This window comes from Lissotriton vulgaris, chromosome 7, assembly GCF_964263255.1.
Source record: "Lissotriton vulgaris chromosome 7, aLisVul1.2, whole genome shotgun sequence".
NCBI classification, from domain to species: domain Eukaryota; kingdom Metazoa; phylum Chordata; class Amphibia; order Caudata; family Salamandridae; genus Lissotriton; species Lissotriton vulgaris.
The window spans coordinates 1,350,212,536-1,350,228,526 of NC_141695.1; the positions used below are offsets into that span (position 1 = coordinate 1,350,212,536).

At 48.2% G+C, this 15,991-nt stretch overlaps 1 protein-coding gene across 5 annotated transcripts in view; it reads left to right on the top strand.

Moving 5' to 3' along the window:
* The window catches only part of LOC147703671 (butyrophilin subfamily 2 member A1-like), a 415,432-nt gene that overhangs the window by 218,134 nt on the left and 181,307 nt on the right, over positions 1-15,991 (top strand). The window lies entirely within an intron of this gene.

Below are 15,991 nucleotides of genomic sequence, written 5' to 3' on the forward strand. Positions count from 1 at the left end.
ACCGAAGATCTGTGGTATTCACACTTCTCTAAACTGTACACAGCATCTGCAGTAGAAGCGATGGACTTCCCACTACCACAGATCCCTCGAGGTGATGGGAGCTATGAGGAAAGTCTGTTTACCAGGAAAGAAGCTGAAATTGCTATAAAATCTCTGGTCCCTCGCAAAGCAGCTGGTCCTGATGGCCTTCCTGGCGACCTTCTTCGCGCAGACACAGGTGATTGGGGTATGCTAATCGCATCGTTACTAAACGCTGCTATGGCAGGGGCCCCCCTCCCTGCTTCATGGATGGCCGCCGAGGTGGTCCCCCTGGACAAGAAAGGCTCAAGAGACGACCCAGCTAATTACAGGCCGATCAGCCTGATAGATTGTTCCCAAAAAGTAGCGGGCAAGGTCCTCTTATCCAGAGTTCAGCAGTGGGCAGACGAAAACAAGATACTCTCGGATTTCCAGGCTGGGCTCAGAGCTGGCACAGGAACAATAGAACAATCGCTAAGGCTACTCATGATCCACTGGAAGGTCGTCACGATTGGGAAGGGTACCTTATACCTGGCCTTCATCGACCTCCGGACGGCTTTTGATTTGGTACCCAGAAACAACCTATGGAAGGTACTGTGTGACCTTGGTATGCCACCCTACTTGCTTCATTTGATCATGAGGTTCCACGAAAAGAACTACGCCCAAATACGCTGGGGGCCAAATGGTCAAAAGACCCCAAGAATAGAGGTGAATAGAGGTGTGCGGCAAGGTTGCGTACTTGCCCCAACCCTATTCTCCCTCTATGTAAATGGGGTGGTGGACTTCCTGACCAAGTTACCAGCAGATGCGCCCCGTCTGGCAGGTCGTCTAATCCCTACCCTGCTCTTTGCTGACGATACTTTACTTCTGTCAAAATCTCCAATGGGCCTCCAGCAGCTTCTCTCTAGTTTTGACAATTTCTGCAAGCAGAGAGGACTCTGTATTAATACAGATAAAACAAAGTATCTCATTTTGAACCCCCCGCAAAAACTCGGCCCCCCTCCAACACTGGGGTCCGTTGCACTGGAAAGGACCAAGATGTTCGACTACCTGGGCATCCGGCTGGTGGACTCCATGAAATGGGACTGCCACTTGACCAAAATGTTGTTGAGCCTGAAAAGAGTGACTGGGGTCCTGCTGAAAGAGCAGAGAGCAGCTTCCACAAAACCAATAGCAGCAGTAATGGACATATACTCGGCCAGAGGAGTAAGTGCAGCACTTTATGGGGCAGAGCTCTGGGGGATGTCAAATATGAAAGAGCTAACTCGAGCTGAGAACACCTTCTTGAGAAGTCTAATGTCTCTCGGTCCATCTGTCCCCATCCTACCATTGCAACTGGGCATGGGCTGTCGGGCGATTGAAGACCAAGCAAAGTTACGCCCCCTGCTACTGTGGGCCCGCATCTGGAGAGTGCCAGAGCTCTCAAGTTATGCGGATGGCCTGCGGGAGATAATCAAATCCACAGGTTGGGCAAAAATAAAATGGCTAAGGGACATCAAGGCCCTACTTGCCAACCTGGGGCTGGAAGAAGCATGGCATCAACAGTCAGCCCCGCCCAAATCTACGTTAAAACAACTCTATTGGACATGGGTGGCAAACAAAAGAAACTCTTCCGCAACGACCTGCAAATCGACTAGAAACTTTGTGGAGTTCAAAGATGTCCCCATCAGAGAATTGTATTTGGACATTATCTCCGCCCCATGGGAAAGATCCCTGTACTTTAAATTCAGAATAGGTCTTCTCCCTGTAATGGAGCTCACATGCCACTGGAAAATTCCTTATCAGACTGCTCCATGGTGCCCCTTCTGCCCTCAGCGCCGTGAATCTGTCCCCCATTTGTTATTCGAGTGCCCTGCCTACAAGGTTCCTCGTATGAAATGGATTAAACCAATGTGTCTCACCTTGGGCACCAGACATTGTAACGTGGCACTAAGAATATTACTTACAGACACTCGCACATTTTTTGCATGCGCCACCTCGAAATACCTTGGGTGGGCATGGCGGATTCGGTCAAAAAGACTTAGGCAAATTGTTTAATCATGATTTTAAACTTATGGTCTGTTTTCGGCCTATCTCTTTTAGGTAATTTATATAATTCCCCCTCCAGAAATTGTAGGAAAAAACGCTGATTCCTAGTACGTAAGGGGTTTTTTATGCTTTTTATCTAGCAATGTTTAAAAATTGAATTTACTATGTATGTATGCTTTTTAAGATATTTTTTATGTCGAAATAAAGCCTATTTGAAAAAAAAATAAATAAATCATATCTCACTTTAGAATATGGCGCTAACTGCACCATGGGTCTCGGGAGGGGGGTTGGAGCGTACCTGGCACATCCTGAAATTAGAAAGCAGAGGCTTGAAATGCACAGGATCGGGTTTTACTTAGCTCGATCTTGTCGAAGTAGGCAGATCGTGGTGGTGGTGTTACTCACGCCCTCAACGCTCTCAGCTTATACCCACGCATTGTTTCTTGCATTGTATTGTATTTGAACAGTGTTATGATCGCATAAAGCTATCACTTTTTGATTTTTTTACACTTTCATGCCCCCAGGTCAGGGTGGACGATTAGAGAGTCCATACCGCCGGGGTATAGTTTTGCAGCGTGAATCTTTCTGGATTCACTATGCTGTGCATATTCCGCGGTCTTGTGGTTGGGTCCGGATTCGTAGTCTTTTCTTTTTTTTTTTTTGTAGTAGTATTTCCGGTGACGTCGGCATGCTTCCTGCGGAAGCTCCCACTCTTGGGCGCCATCTTCAGATTCTTTTTTCCGCGGTCCGGTCTGGATCGTTCCCGTTGGGCTCCAGACATTTTTGGAGAAAGTACTGAAAAGGTTTGAAGTTGGAGAGGATATTGGAAGAAGAAGACTACAGAAGACTTCGCAGACCATTGACGAAGAGAGAAGAAGGAGAAAACCTCGAGAACTTCGACGATCGTCGACGTCCACGCGGTCAGGGAGGCCTGAACGCTCGAGGATGGACAACACGCCGTTCAAGTTCTGCCCGAACTGCAGACACAAGTACGCGCAGAAAGACCAGCATCCAGTTTGCAACCTTTGCCTACCGGTAGACCACAGAAGCGAGGACTGCAACGCCTGCTCCGTCTTCGCCCCGAAGACCCTTCGTGTGAGGAAGAGCCAGAGGGTAGCACACGCCACCCTCGAAGGAAAAGCCCCGACGCCATCACTGTACGAGCTGGGGATGTCCTCGGAGGAAGAGGACAACGCTGCCGCCGAAGACAACAGCTACACGGTCGTAGAGACCGATTACAAGAAGACGCCTCATAAGGTAGGAGACTCGACGTCCCACAAGAACACGAGAGACTCTGAGTCTCGAAAGTACGAGGGCAAGACCCCGAAGGCGCCGACGCAGCGACATCTGCCGTCCGCGACCACACACAGGCCCAGCGGATCCTCGGAGAAGGAGTCCCTGGCGCCGAGAGCTGTTGAACAGCAGAAGACGTCGAAGATCGTCGCCGAAAGGGACCGATCGACGTTGAGGGAGAAAGACCCTAAAGACTCGGCGCCGTCCAGGGACCCAAAAGCCTGTTCGACGTCCAAATCATCGACGCCGAAAATCTCGCCGCCGAGCCAGGCGACGAAGAGGGGGGCCGAACGTTCCGAAGCCGAAAACGCGGCCGAGATGGACAGGAAAAGACGCCGGCTAGAAGCCGAAATGGCAAGCATCTTGCAGCGGAGAAAAGATTTTGACGCCGAAATGAGTGCCTTCACGATTCCACACAAGACCAAGCACGCCGTGCTAGATCTGGTCGAAGAGGAAGAAGAACATGTCGACGGACATGAGCCTAGCACCGAGATGGTCGACGACCAGGAAGGTGAAGAGAATCCCTACGAGGATTACAGCTATGAGGAGGAAGAGGGCAGTAGGTTGGACGCCGAGTCGGCCACCTCTGACCCACACAAGGAGGATTACCTAGATGTCGACACCGAGAGCCCGGAAGAGGCGGTCGACACATACCCCTCGAGGCCCTCGCCGCCGGACGACATCGGGGCATACAACTCGGCGATACAATGTGCCGCAGCTGCATTCAAGCTAAAGCTCGACGAGGAAAGGCAGAAAGCAGACTTCCTGCTAGAGACTTTGCTCCCAACACAAGCAAGGAGCCAGTTCCTTCCAATGCTCGACAGCGTCTTGGCTCAGGGAAAGGAAGCATTCAAAGAGCCCGCAACATGCAAGGCGGTAACTCCCAGAACAGAGAAAAAGTACAAACACTCCTCAAAGGACCCGGCCTACATTCGTGGCGAGGTCTCCGCAGACTCTATTATCACGGCCACAGCTCGGAAGAGGGCGAGCGTATCCACTACCTCTGGCCCACCACCGGATAAGGAGAGCAAGAGGATGGATCTGGTGGGCAGAAGGATCGAACGGAATGCCGCGACCCACTGGCGCATGGCTAATTCCAACACCCTGTTAAACAGGCACATGTACCATATCATGGAAGGGCTGGGGCAGTTGGTGAAGGACCTACCCCAGGATGCCAGGCAGAAGGCCGAAAAATTGGTCGAAGAAGGGAAAAACGCGGCAAATTCTTGCCTTAAGACGGCCCTGGACGGAGCAGACACCGCCAGCAGGCTCATGATGATGGGTGTCACTGAAAGGAGACACGCCTGGCTCAGGATCTCAGGGTTCAAACCCGAGGTGCAACACAGTATCCTGAACACACCGTTCAACAGCGACACGCTTTTCGGAGCAACAGTTGACGAGAAACTCTGCCAACTCAAAAAAGATAACGACACGGCAAGATCCATGGGGGCATTGCAGTTCAGAGGCAACAAAAGAGGCACCCCGTCACGGAGGCCCGGCGGGAGAGGGGGAAACCAGCCAGGTACATCCCACCAGGCTTTCCAGCAACAGCACCAGGCAGACTCACAGGCTCAGCAGGGTCAGCAAAAGCAGTCCTGGCAGTACCAACCAAGAGGTCAGTCCTTTCGAGGGAGAAATGGACGTGGCCAGAATAGAAGAGGGGGACAACAGCCCTCCTCGAAGTGACTTCAAAGACCTCCGGGTGCCCAACCACAGAAAAGATCCCAGGGGGCACCACGTACAAAGGGGTCAGGACAATCTAAACACCTACGACCACATGACACCAGTGGGAGGAAGATTAAAGTTTTACCTCCAAGAATGGAGAGAAATCACATCAGACAAATGGATCCTAAACATTATCCAATTCGGATACTGCTTGGAGTTGGAGAAAAAGCCAACAAGCAGAAGACCAAGGGGAAAGCCACCAGCAAGAGAACAGCTGGCGAGGCTTCAGGAAGAAGCAAAAGAACTTCTACAAAAACAGGCCATAGAAAGGGTTCCCTTCAAGGAAAGAAACAAGGGAATATACTCAACGTACTTCCTAGTACCAAAGGTAGACAACAAAATGAGACCCATCCTAGACCTGAGGTTCCTGAACACATTCATAAGAACACAGAAATTCAAAATGACCTCCCTGCAGGAGGTGCTACCGCAATTGCAGGTCGGAGACTTCATGGTCACGATAGACCTCAAGGACGCCTACTTGCACATACCGATGAACGAGAAGCACAAGCATATGCTCAGGTTCACAATCGGAGGAGGCCACTACCAGTTCACAACGCTGGCCTTCGGACTGAAATCAGCACCAAGGGTATTCACGAAGTGCCTCGCGGCAGTCGCAGCGCACTTACGAAGACAGGGGATACACGTATACCCTTACCTGGACGACTGGCTGGTGAAAGCAAACTCGTACCAGAAGTGCAAGCAGCATGCACAAACAGTGACGAACACGCACATAAACCTGGGGTTCTCCGTCCATTGGAAGAAATCGTCAATGGAGCCGGAGCAAGTGAAGATCTTCCTGGGGGCAGAGATCAACACCTTACAGGGCAAAGTGTTCCCCAGCGAGAAGAGAGCAAGGGCACTGGTCAAGGAAACTCGCCTCTACCGGAAGGGACAAGCTCGGACAGTGAGGACTGCGAGCAAGATCATGGGGATGATGGCATCATGCATCCACCTGGTGCCGAATGTGCGACTCCACATGAGACCCATGCAAGAATGGCTCCAGGATCAATGGTCACAGGCTACTGGCAGTTGGGAGGATCTTGTGGTGGTGACGCACGCAGTGCAGAAGGAGATGACATGGTGGACCATGGAGAACTTAACAAGGGGAAAGCCTCTAACAACTCCAACTCCGACAGTGACCATCACCACAGACGCATCCCTGAAGGGATGGGGCGCACACATGGAGGAACTCAAAGTGAGGGGCCTTTGGACGCCAACAGATGCGACAAAGCACATCAATTACCTCGAATTGAAGACAATCTTCCTTGCGCTGAAAGCCTTCCAGACAAGGCTGTACAAGCAAAGGGTGTTGCTGCAGACAGACAACACCACGGTGATGTTCTACATCAACAAGCAGGGTGGAACACAGTCGACAACGCTTTCAACGCTGGCACAGGAGATATGGAGATGGGCCATCCCTCTCCAGATAGACCTGCTAGCCATACACCTACCAGGGAAGGAGAACATTCAGGCAGACTGGCTGAGCAGACAGACATCGGCATCCCACGAGTGGGAGCTCAATGCTCAGGAGACAAGGTGGCTGTTCAGCAGGTGGGGAACGCCATCAGTGGACCTGTTTGCAACTCGCCAGAATGCGAAATGCCGAAACTTCGCATCCAGACAACACGAAGAATAGTCCCTTGGGAATGCCCTATGGATAGATTGGTCCGGGACATTTGCCTACGCTTTTCCCCCGATACCACTGATACACAGAGTACTGAGCAAGTGCAGAGCGAGCAACATGGCCCTGATACTGGTCGCGCCACAGTGGGCGAGGCAGACATGGTACTCGCAGATCATGGAGATGGCACAGTGTGCACTCCACAGATTCGGCAGAAGAAAAGACCTGTTCTCCATGCAGAACGGAGAGGTGCTGCACCCAGAGCCAGAGAGCATGAGCCTAGTAGCATGGCTCCTGAGGACATAGAATTCGCACATTTGAGACTGCCAGAAAGCACCCTCAGGGTCCTTCGGGAGGCACGAAGGCCCAGCACACGGAAGTGCTATGTCGCAAAGTGGAAAAGGTTCACGATGTGGTGCAGGCGGGAAAGACTTCACGATAAAATGAGGAAGGATTCCACAGTGCTAAAATACCTGACGCACTTACTGGAGAAAAACCTCAGCTCGTCCTCCTTGAGAGTTCACTTGGCAGCGATAGTGGCCTACACAAGGGGTGAGATGGGCAGAAGCTTCTTCACATCACAAGTTGTCAAGAGGTTCCTGGAAGGAGCGAAGAGGATCGCACCACCCAAGCGTGTGCCGCCACCGGCATGGAACTTAAACGTAGTCCTGACGGAACTCATGAAGGAGCCCTTTGAACCACTACACAAGGCCTCCTTACAGATGCTAACTATGAAAACAGCTTTCCTGGTTGCAATAACGTCCTTACGCAGAGTTAGCGAACTGCAAGCGCTAACGCTACTGGAACCCTACTTACAAATACACAATGATAGGGTTGTGATGAGGACCGACCCACACTTCATGCCGAAGGTGGTGTCCAAATTCCACATGAACCAGTCCATACAGATACCGAGTTTTTTCCAAAAACCAACCACTAGCGCAGAGCGAGCTCTGCACACCCTTGACGCCAGAAGGGCGGTCATGCATTACATTGAAAAAAGGGACACAGGAAAACGAAACAGTTCTTTGTGTCGTTCACCAACAGTTACATGGGCAAAGCAGTAACCAAGACCACTATTGCACGCTGGATCGCGCAAACAATTCAACTCTGCCACAAAAGGGCAGGACAAGAACTGGCAGAAGGGGCGCGTGCCCACTCCACTAGGAAGAAGGGGGCTACAATAGCCTTCCTGGCCAATACACCCATACAAGACATATGCCTGGCGGCAACATGGGCTTCGGTGCACACATTCACGAAGCATTACTGCGTGGATGTTCAGATGAACAAGGAAGCACAAGTCGGACAAAAGGTGCTCCAGCATATATTCAGAAACCAGAGCTCATCTTCCACCCAGCCGCCACAGAAATGAGAAACCGCTACAAAATCTATGCACAGCATAGTGAATCCAGAAAGATTCACGCTGCAAAACGAATAGTTTCTTACCTGTCGGTGTAGTTTTGCAGCTTGAAGATCTTTCTGGATTCACTAGCGAACCCACCCACCTCCGCCAGAAAGATGAGGCTGGAGAGAGAAGAGGTGGTCAAAAAAAAAAAAAAAAAAAGTAAGAGACTTTAAGGACAAAGCGGAAAAATTCTCACCTAAATAGAACATTGCCATTACTTTGGAAACGGAAGAAACACGGAAAAAAGAATCCGAAGAAGGCGCCCAAGAGTGGGAGCTTCCGCAGGAAGCATACCGACGTCACCGGAAATACACCCGAGGAGGTGTGACGCCGACGCCCACAAGGGCTACAAAAAAAAAAAAAAAAAAAAAGAAAAGACTACGAATCCGGACCCAACCACAAGACCGCGGAATATGCACAGCATAGTGAATCCAGAAAGATCTTCAAGCTGCAAAACTACACCGACAGGTAAGAAACTATTCGTTCTGTCCTGATGAATGCCTAGGTAAATTTAAACCACTGTTAAGGCTGAAACATGTTAACTGACTAACGTATATTCTGAATTAACCAATCCATTACCTTGGGCAGTAAATTCAGACACATAACCCTTTTATTTGTGTCCTAGGGATCAACCATTAAACATTTTTGTAGATACCCTTTAGGCACTTTTAATTTTAAACCTCACAGCACGCCCTTTTCACACAACCAGCTCCGCAGTCTTCTGGCGTCGTAGCACACCAAAGAGGCATTCGGCCTCTTTGGTGAGGCCCTATGATGAAGCATGACACTGACTAGGTCGGTGTGTGAGGGCTTTCTTTTCCACCCAAAGTGGGTGTGTGATCCCCCAGTTGCTTCGCTCCGTCTCTGTGGCTTCTTGAGACCTATTTAAACTCTCTTCTCTTGTTTATTTGGAACAAGAATTTCCTCACTTTCAACTAAAAGATTGTCAATCCAATCTAAGACACAGTTGCTTCCTGCAGACTTACGAACCTGGTTGGCTTTGTTTTTGGGTCAAGTCTCCCCACTCCCACAACCACTTGACTTTCTTTTCCCCATATTGTGATTTGGATGCAAATTTGCAAGTAGGATAGAATAGAATGACGCGGTAACTATGGACAGGGTCACCGCGATTACTTGCAGCCATGCTGCCACTCTACAGGCCCAGCAGTCAACAGTCGTTATTGCACCAGAACCCACAAGGCCCCCCCCTCCAAATTACCCCCCCCCCCCCCAACAGTAATAGCCACGAGCACTGAACCTTAAGCTGGTAACAATTACTCATTCAGTATCATATAGGAACAGTAATCAGCTGAGGATCTGTGGGACTTGAGTTCAACAAAGGATGGCCAGATGAACAAAGCTCAAACAAATTAAAACAGGCACCACTGTCACAAGGAATACAAGAAATGATTTCAACAACTCACAGTTTCTTAGCTTGAGAAGAGTCAGTCCTAAGGTTTACAGAGATAAAACCAAGAGGGATGGCCTTGCCCTGCCTCTTCCTGTCAATGACTGGCAAGGACGGGCCCGCCCTTGGCCGGGGCCTCACCTGCGCCTGTCAAGCGCCGCGAGTAAATGGCAGTCCTACTCTAGGCATCCTCACCATACTTTTGTTCACAGTCCTTCCCATTTATCCCTTCCAGGTTGTCTATTTGTCATCAGATCCAGACCTGCTGTTTTACTGTACTCCTACTCAGGCCTAAACTGCCCCTCCCCCTAGCATAACCAAATGGGGGCATGCATCTCCTCCACTGTAGCCTTGCATCTTTATGTACTAGCTGCCTGGCTTGCACTGGTGTGGAGGGTCCGATTGCAAAACACTGACGCATGCCTTGACACAACGCACATCACACGTGCGCCTTTAGAATAATGTGTGCTTGTTTAATCCTGCTGTCATTATGTAACATTCTTGCAGTGTGCGACATTCAGGACCAGACTTGCTTATGGCCAACCAGGCAATGCTGTGAGAGTTGGTCTGACAGGTCAGTGTGTGAGAGATTATTTGTCTGTTTTTGGACCTGTTTTATGGTCTGGTGGGCTAGATATTACTAGGGAAATCCCTGGCATTACCACAAACTTTGCCTGCAGCAAGCACAAGTCGATGGAGTCTTACCTATCTTATGCATCGACTCTCAACAACTTCAAAACGGCTCAACTTTGCACACCTGGGTGACCTTTTTTTAGCTGACTGATTTACTAATCGGGCTAGTTTAATTTGGGTGCCCATGAGCTATTTTCTGTCCCAATCTGACCCTGGGGACAGTCCATGCTCCAGTGACATTTTTGTGCTCATGTGGCGTAACACACGCATTCCCTGAATGCCTTGTCCACTACCCCTGGCACGACTGGCCCGTACAGAAGTTTACAGCACTTCAGGGAAGAAGCTTAGAGCTGTTCATTTCGAATGGCCCAGGAGTAAAGGCAATGCCCACCCATTCTATGGAACTATTTAGGGAAGATTTTAGCCTTCCAATGCAAAGTGCAGTGTATGCATTAACCCAGTGAGTAAATCACTGCTGCTCTCACTCACCACCACACTGAGGTGAGGGAGATAACTCTCAATAGGTCCTGCTCTCTACCATCTGCTATGTTTGAGCTATTTGAGATCACAGCAATCCTTTCTTTTTACACATTTCTGGATCACTGCTCAAATCTCCAGCGGGCTGAAGCTTTCTACCTTGCCCACCCTCATCGCTGTTGTCTCCTGCTCAACCGTCAGTGCTGACACCGCTTGTCTTTCGAGTTGACGGTGGGGGCTTCACACTCATGGTCCGAAGGCTTTACTCCATCTCTATATAGTCCTCCCCCATGTCAGAAGCAGCTCCCAATTTGTGCCTGAGACCGGATACATCTCCACGTCGGTTCTTTTAATAACTAGTCAACAACACATTGTAGTTGGAGGGTAGGGTACTTATGGAAGAGTGTGGAACCCCACATGTAGGAGGTATGCTTTTTATTTCTTGTTAGACCCTTAGGTGACAGCCACAGGCTGCTGGCTCCTGACAGGGCTCCATCCTCCCTTCAGCTGTAACTCACTGCCAGGATTCTCCCAGCACACACATTTCAGCATTCCACGTTTCATCATGTTCTTGTGCTGCAGTAACAAATGATGGAAGGAATGCTGAACTAATCAAACATTCAAGTTTGGACCACTCAAGCATCATGCTCTTGTAGCATCCACACTCCACATTCTACAACATACAGTGAATCAGAGACACATCTTATGACCAGGCTATTTCATACCTGACTTTCTTTTTATTGATGTGTTAAATCATTATTGTGTAAACAGAGTTGTCACACCCAGTTTTTCTTAAAATTATTTGATCATTATGTTAGCAATTATCATTTGACAGCGAACATTGCTGAATTACAAGAATTCGAATCTAATCTGTAACTATTCATGAAACCGTTTGTATAGAGTCCTGTTTGGCCATCCACAATGTCCTTCCTTGATGCCAGATTGTGTTTTAGTTCAATGTTAACACAAAGTAAGGCATACCTTTATAATCTTACAATGCAACGTTATCAGGTGTAGATATGATTTCACATTGTGACTTTCATTTCACCTTCCCCCGGTACTCAGTGGGGCATTTCTGTGATTTTGCTGGAAAGTGGCAAACAAGCTTGACCATAAAGGGACCACTAGTTGTATGAAGAGTGGAAATATTGGTTTGAGGCATATGAGCTGCAGATTACACACTGTGCATAGATGGCCACCTAGTGTTGGGCCCGGATGTTTGCAGTTTGTTTTTGTTCTGGAAAGTCTTTGGAAGTCACAGGATAGGTGACTCCTCCTTTGGATCATAGTGCGCATGGGCATCTGCTCCATCCCCAGATAGTTTTTTTCCGCCACCGGACTCGGATGTGTTTTCCTTCGGCACGCAATCCTCACCAGCTTCGACGGTATTGTTTCGAACGCGTTTTTCAGTCGACGCTACTCTTCAACTCTGAAGTCTTCGATTCCGGTCGTCGATGAATGCCTTCGGCCTACCTAGGCTCAACTTCCATCTCATGGAAAGGAGGCCATTTAAAAAGTGTCCTCAATGTGGGTCGAAGTTTCCCCACACCGATATACATGAGGTGTGAAACCTTTGCCTCTCACCGGAGCACGAGGCCAGAGACTGGTCCACTTATGCCTCTTTCCGCTCCAAGAAGACGATCTGGGACCTACAAGCTCGAAGAACAATGGCTCGCTCATCAGCTTCGATCCCAGACAACATCTTCGAAGAGGGCTTCAACGTCCCAGAGCAACAGCAACAACATGGCGTCGACAGCAACTCCGAGGGAGAAGATTCAGAAGTCGAGGACATCACTCCGGCACAGAGGGTCGTAAGTAAGAACGTCGACCCCGACCCTTCCTCGACACCTTCCAAAAAGGCTTCGGTCACACCCTAGCACGCATGTGGCTCCTTTCATCGCTCCTTCTACAGAGGAGCTTCCAAACAAATTGGAGCAGACAGTTCCTCTTCCTTATATCCAACACACAAACATCCCCAAGTAGAGGATATTTCAGAGGAGGATATAAAGGAAACCGCAATAAGGGAAGAGGTCGAGGTAATAACACCAACCGTACCTCTCCCAACACTAAACAGTGACTTCCTTCCGCTCCCCCCGCAACATCCTACTCCAGTTGGGGGGAGATTAACACAGTTCCTACCTGTCTGGAATTCCATCACAACAAACAAGGGGGTGAGACAAATTATCCAACATGGTTACTGCCTAGAGCTAACAGTTACCCCTCCACACATACCACCCAGGCAGCGTCCTATGTCCACAGAACATCTTTCGCTACTAAAACAAGAAGTTCTCTCATTGCTTCAAAAGAATGCAATAGCGATTGTTCCCTTACAGCATCAAGGGACAGGGGTTTACTCGCTGTACTTCCTAATACCCAAAAAGGACGGGACACTAAGACCAATTCTCGATCTCAGTCACCTCAACCTATATATACAGTCAGATAATTTTCACATGGTCACTCTACAACAAGTTCTACCACTGTTACAACAAGGCGACTTCCTTGCTACACTAGATCTCAAGGACGCCTACTTCCACATTCCCATACATCCTTCTCACAGGAAGTATCTAAGGTTTGTACTAGACGGACAACACTACCAGTTCATAGTCCTCCCATTCGGAGTGACAACTGCACCAAGAGTGTTTACAAAGTGCCTTGCAGTAGTAGCAGCACATCTCAGAAGACAACAGATTCATGTCTTCCCATATCTCGACGACTGGCTAATAAAAGCCAAGTCACTCAGTCAGTGTGTTCATCACACTCATCAAACCATTCAAACATTACACAACTTAGGGTTCACAATCAACTACACCAAGTCGCATCTCCAACCCTCCCATATACACCAATATCTGGAGCCACAATAAACACCTCTACAGCTCTAGCATATCCCAGCCCAGCCAGAAGAGCGAGCATTCAAGCCTTAGTTACAACATTTCAAAACCAACACTTTCTTCCAGCCAAAATGTTCATGCAACTCATAGGGATGATGGCATCTTGCATCTTTATTGTACCATATGCAAGACTTCAAATGCATCCATTACAAAAATGTCTAGCTTTACATTGGAATCAGGCTCAAGGACATCTTTCAGATCTGGTGTTGGTGGACAGACGCACACATCGCTCTCTGCAGTGGTGGAACACCAAAAACCTGTCCAAAGGGCGGCCGTTTCTAGAACCTTTTCCACAGATAGTACTTACAACAGACGCATCACTCACAGGTTGGGGAGCTCATCTCCTCCAACATACAATTCAAGGCAAATGGACCACTCAACAGAAAGTGCTCCACATAAATCATCTAGAGCTACTAGCAATATTCCTAGCTCTAAAATCATTCCAGATACATGTACAAAACAAAGCTGTCTTAATACGGACGGACAATATGACAGCCATGTACTATATACAAAAACAAGGGGGGGGGACACACTCTCTGCAACTGTCCCAGCTTGCACAGAACTTTTGGAGATGGGCCATCCCTCAGAAGATATATCTACTGGCCAAACACCTTCCAGGCGTTCGCAGTCAGATTGCACATCTGTTAAGTCGACAGACACAACAGATTCACACATGGGAACTACATCCAGAAGTTCTTCTACCATTCATTCTCAAGTGGGGTCAACCAGACATAGATCTGTTTGCCACACACCACAACTCAAAATGCTCAACCTTCGCCGCCAGGTTTCCACACCCGTTGTCCAAGGGCAATGCAATATGGATGAACTGGTCAGGCAGATTTGCGTACGCTTTTCTGTCACTCCCACTAATTCCACTAGTGGTACGCAAGCTCCAACAACAGTCTCTCAAACTCATTCTGGTAGCTCCCACATGGGCTAGCCAACCGTGGTTCACAACTCTGCTAGAACTCTCACTAGTTCTGCATCAAAGACTGTGCCTTTCCTCATCCCTGCTAACGCAGAACCATGGAGAGATCAGACATCCAGATCCAAGTCAGCTGAATCTAGCCACCTGGCTCCTGAAGTCTTAGAGTTTAATTACCTTAACCTACCACCAGACTGTATGAACATCATTAAAGAAGCTAGGCGACCTACTACTAGGGCTTGCTATGCTGCAAAATGGAAAAGATTTGCCCTTTACTGCAAAAACAATCTCATTGATTCACTGGATGCTTCCATCCAAAATATCACTTGCTACCTATTGCATTTGTAAAGATGTAATCTAGCATATTCTTCTATACGTTCACATCTAGCAGCACTCGCTGCCTACTTACAGAACAGACAACACCTGTCATTATTTAGAATACCTGCAATTAAAGCCTTTTTGGAAGGCTTAAAAAGGATCATTCCTCCTAGGTTACCACCCTCTCCAGTATGGAACCTAAATATTGTTCTTACTAGGCTCATGGGTCCCCCATTTGAGCGTTTACACAAATGTGAACTACAATTCCTCACATGGAAAACAGCTTTCCTAATTGCCATTACCCTCTTAGAAGAGTATTGAAATGCAAGCGTTCATTATACAAGAACCATTCTTACAGTTACATCGTAACAAAGTGGTCCTTAGAACAAACCCAAAATTCCTGCCTAAAGTCATCACCCCTTTTCATCTTAATCAATCAGAAGAGTTACCAGTGTTTTTTCAAACCCCAAACTCTGTAGCAGAAAGAGCTCTAAACACTTTAGATGTTAAAAGAGTACTTCTTTATTACATTGACAGGACAACATCCTTTCGTAAAACAAAACAAATGTTTGTAGCTTTTTCTCCACCACATAAAGAAAATCCCATTTCAAAAGCTGGGATTGCAAGGTGGATCATTAAATGTATCCAAATATGCTATCAAAAGCAAAGCGTATATTAACAATTCCTCATGCAAACAAGGAGCCTCTCTGGCTTTCTTAGGTAACATTCCCTTACAAGACATCTGTAAAGCAGCAACATGGTCTACAATACACACATTTACTAAACACTATTGTGTTGATGTACAAGCAGCAAGCTGCTGTAGGCCAAGCTGTTCTTAAAACTCTTTCAAACTACTGCAACAGATACTGGTGACTACCGCTAAGGGACATACTGCTGTACAGTCAATGCTCATTGTGAGATCTGCAGCTCATATGCCTCGAACGGAAAACGCTACTTACCAGTATGAATCTGTTCTTGGCATGTAGAGCTGCAGATTCTCAAACGCCCACCCACCTCCCTGGGACCTGTATCTGTTCCAGTTTTATCTTGTTTAGATATACACACGTTGACATATTTTCTGTTTCTACTAACTCCATCATTTCCCATCATGGCGAAAAACTATCTAAGGATGAAGTCGATGCCCATGCGCACTATCATCCAAGGGAGGAGTCACCTATCTTGTGACAACAAAGGCTTCTTCCAAGACAACAACAAGGTGCAAGCATCCGAGCCCAACACCACATGGCGATCTAAT